Genomic DNA, 3,044 nt, shown 5'->3' on the forward strand with positions numbered 1-3,044 from the left:
CCTCCCTGAAAAGAAAGAAGGCGAGCAGTCCTACCCAAAACGTGGCATCCACAGATAGAGGGCGAAGCAAGAAGAGCGGCACGGTGATCCCCAACCCCCGGAGGGACGTACCTAGGCGGAGGGGGGCTGGAGAAGGCGAGGGCGGTGGCGGGGAGGGAGACGCAGAAGGTGGGGGCGAGGGCGAGGCGATGACAGCTGCTAGGAGAGTACAAGGAAACAGTAGCGAATACGACGCGGCGCGAGAGAGCTCTCTCGAAGGAGCTCGGCAGACTCTCTGTCTCCGGCTGCTAGGAGGGCGTACCGCTCGTAGGTGAAGCCGTCGACGGTGCAGTACGGGTGCACCATCACGTCTTGGGTGATCGGGCAGAAGAAGTCGGGAGGCACCGCCTCGCACGGCCGCCGCTGCTGCTGCGCGGCGCCGCTCACCTGCGTACGCGCGCCCCGTCGGGGTCGCTGGTCTTGTCTGTGTGTCTGTGTGTGCCCCGTCGGCTGAGCGTCTGGTCTTGTCTGTGTGTCTGTGTGTGTGCCCCGTCGGCTGAGCGTCTGGTCTTGTCTGTGTGTCTGTGTGTGCCCCGTCGGCTGAGCGTCTGGTCTTGTCTGTGTGTCTGTGTGTCGGCTGAGCGTCTGGTCTTGTCTGTGTGTCTGTGTGCGCCCCGTCGGCTGAGCGTCTGGTCTTGTCTGTGTGTCTGTGTGTCTGTGTGTCGGCTGAGCGTCTGGTCTTGTCTGTGTGTCTGTGTGCGCCCCGTCGGCTGAGCGTCTGGTCTTGTCTGTGTGTCTGTGTGTGCCCCGTCGGCTGAGCGTCTGGTCTTGTCTGTGTGTCTGTGTGTCGGCTGAGCGTCTGGTCTTGTCTGTGTGTCTGTGTGCGCCCCGTCGGCTGAGCGTCTGGTCTTGTCTGTGTGTCTGTGTGTGCCCCGTCGGCTGAGCGTCTGGTCTTGTCTGTGTGTCTGTGTGTCGGCTGAGCGTCTGGTCTTGTCTGTGTGTCTGTGTGCGCCCCGTCGGCTGAGCGTCTGGTCTTGTCTGTGTGTCTGTGTGTGCCCCGTCGGCTGAGCGTCTGGTCTTGTCTGTGTGTCTGTGTGTGCCCCGTCGGCTGAGCGTCTGGTCTTGTCTGTGTGTCTGTGTGCGCCCCGTCGGCTGAGCGTCTGGTCTTGTCTGTGTGTCTGTGTGTGCCCCGTCGGCTGAGCGTCTGGTCTTGTCTGTGTGTCTGTGTGTGCCCCGTCGGCTGAGCGTCTGGTCTTGTCTGTGTGTCTGTGTGTCGGCTGAGCGTCTGGTCTTGTCTGTGTGTCTGTGTGCGCCCCGTCGGCTGAGCGTCTGGTCTTGTCTGTGTGTCTGTGTGTGCCCCGTCGGCTGAGCGTCTGGTCTTGTCTGTGTGTCTGTGTGTCGGCTGAGCGTCTGGTCTTGTCTGTGTGTCTGTGTGCGCCCCGTCGGCTGAGCGTCTGGTCTTGTCTGTGTGTCTGTGTGCGCCCCGTCGGCTGAGCGTCTGGTCTTGTCTGTGTGTCTGTGTGCGCCCCGTCGGCTGAGCGTCTGGTCTTGTCTGTGTGTCTGTGTGTGCCCCGTCGGCTGAGCGTCTGGTCTTGTCTGTGTGTCTGTGTGTGCCCCGTCGGCTGAGCGTCTGGTCTTGTCTGTGTGTCTGTGTGCGCCCCGTCGGCTGAGCGTCTGGTCTTGTCTGTGTGTCTGTGTGCGCCCCGTCGGCTGAGCGTCTGGTCTTGTCTGTGTGTCTGTGTGTGCCCCGTCGGCTGAGCGTCTGGTCTTGTCTGTGTGTCTGTGTGCGCCCCGTCGGCTGAGCGTCTGGTCTTGTCTGTGTGTCTGTGTGTGCCCCGTCGGCTGAGCGTCTGGTCTTGTCTGTGTGTCTGTGTGTGCCCCGTCGGCTGAGCGTCTGGTCTTGTCTGTGTGTCTGTGTGTGCCCCGTCGGCTGAGCGTCTGGTCTTGTCTGTGTGTCTGTGTGTGTGCCCCGTCGGCTGAGCGTCTGGTCTTGTCTGTGTGTCTGTGTGTCGGCTGAGCGTCTGGTCTTGTCTGTGTGTCTGTGTGCGCCCCGTCGGCTGAGCGTCTGGTCTTGTCTGTGTGTCTGTGTGTGTGCCCCGTCGGCTGAGCGTCTGGTCTTGTCTGTGTGTCTGTGTGTGCCCCGTCGGCTGAGCGTCTGGTCTTGTCTGTGTGTCTGTGTGTGCCCCGTCGGCTGAGCGTCTGGTCTTGTCTGTGTGTCTGTGTGCGCCCCGTCGGCTGAGCGTCTGGTCTTGTCTGTGTGTCTGTGTGCGCCCCGTCGGCTGAGCGTCTGGTCTTGTCTGTGTGTCTGTGTGCGCCCCGTCGGCTGAGCGTCTGGTCTTGTCTGTGTGTCTGTGTGTGCCCCGTCGGCTGAGCGTCTGGTCTTGTCTGTGTGTCTGTGTGCGCCCCGTCGGCTGAGCGTCTGGTCTTGTCTGTGTGTCTGTGTGCGCCCCGTCGGCTGAGCGTCTGGTCTTGTCTGTGTGTCTGTGTGCGCCCCGTCGGCTGAGCGTCTGGTCTTGTCTGTGTGTCTGTGTGTGCCCCGTCGGCTGAGCGTCTGGTCTTGTCTGTGTGTCTGTGTGTCGGCTGAGCGTCTGGTCTTGTCTGTGTGTCTGTGTGCGCCCCGTCGGCTGAGCGTCTGGTCTTGTCTGTGTGTCTGTGTGTGCCCCGTCGGCTGAGCGTCTGGTCTTGTCTGTGTGTCTGTGTGTCGGCTGAGCGTCTGGTCTTGTCTGTGTGTCTGTGTGCGCCCCGTCGGCTGAGCGTCTGGTCTTGTCTGTGTGTCTGTGTGGCCCCGTCGGCTGAGCGTCTGGTCTTGTCTGTGTGTCTGTGTGTGCCCCGTCGGCTGATCGTCTGGTCTTGTCTGTGTGTCTGTGTGTCCCCCGTCGGTTTAATCGCTTGGTTCTTTGTTGTGTGTCCTGTGTGCGCCCTCCTCTGCTGAAGCTTCTGGCCTTTGCTCTGGGTGTCTGCTGTGTTCCTTGCCGGCCTGAATCTTTTGGTTTCTTGCTCGTTCTTTCTTTCTCTTCGCCTTTACCGTTCTGGCTTTTTCCCTTTTGTTTGTTTGTCTTCCCGTT

Source organism: Emiliania huxleyi (genome assembly GCF_000372725.1).
Source record: "Emiliania huxleyi CCMP1516 unplaced genomic scaffold EMIHUscaffold_70, whole genome shotgun sequence".
Taxonomy (NCBI): Eukaryota; Haptophyta; order Isochrysidales; family Noelaerhabdaceae; genus Emiliania; species Emiliania huxleyi.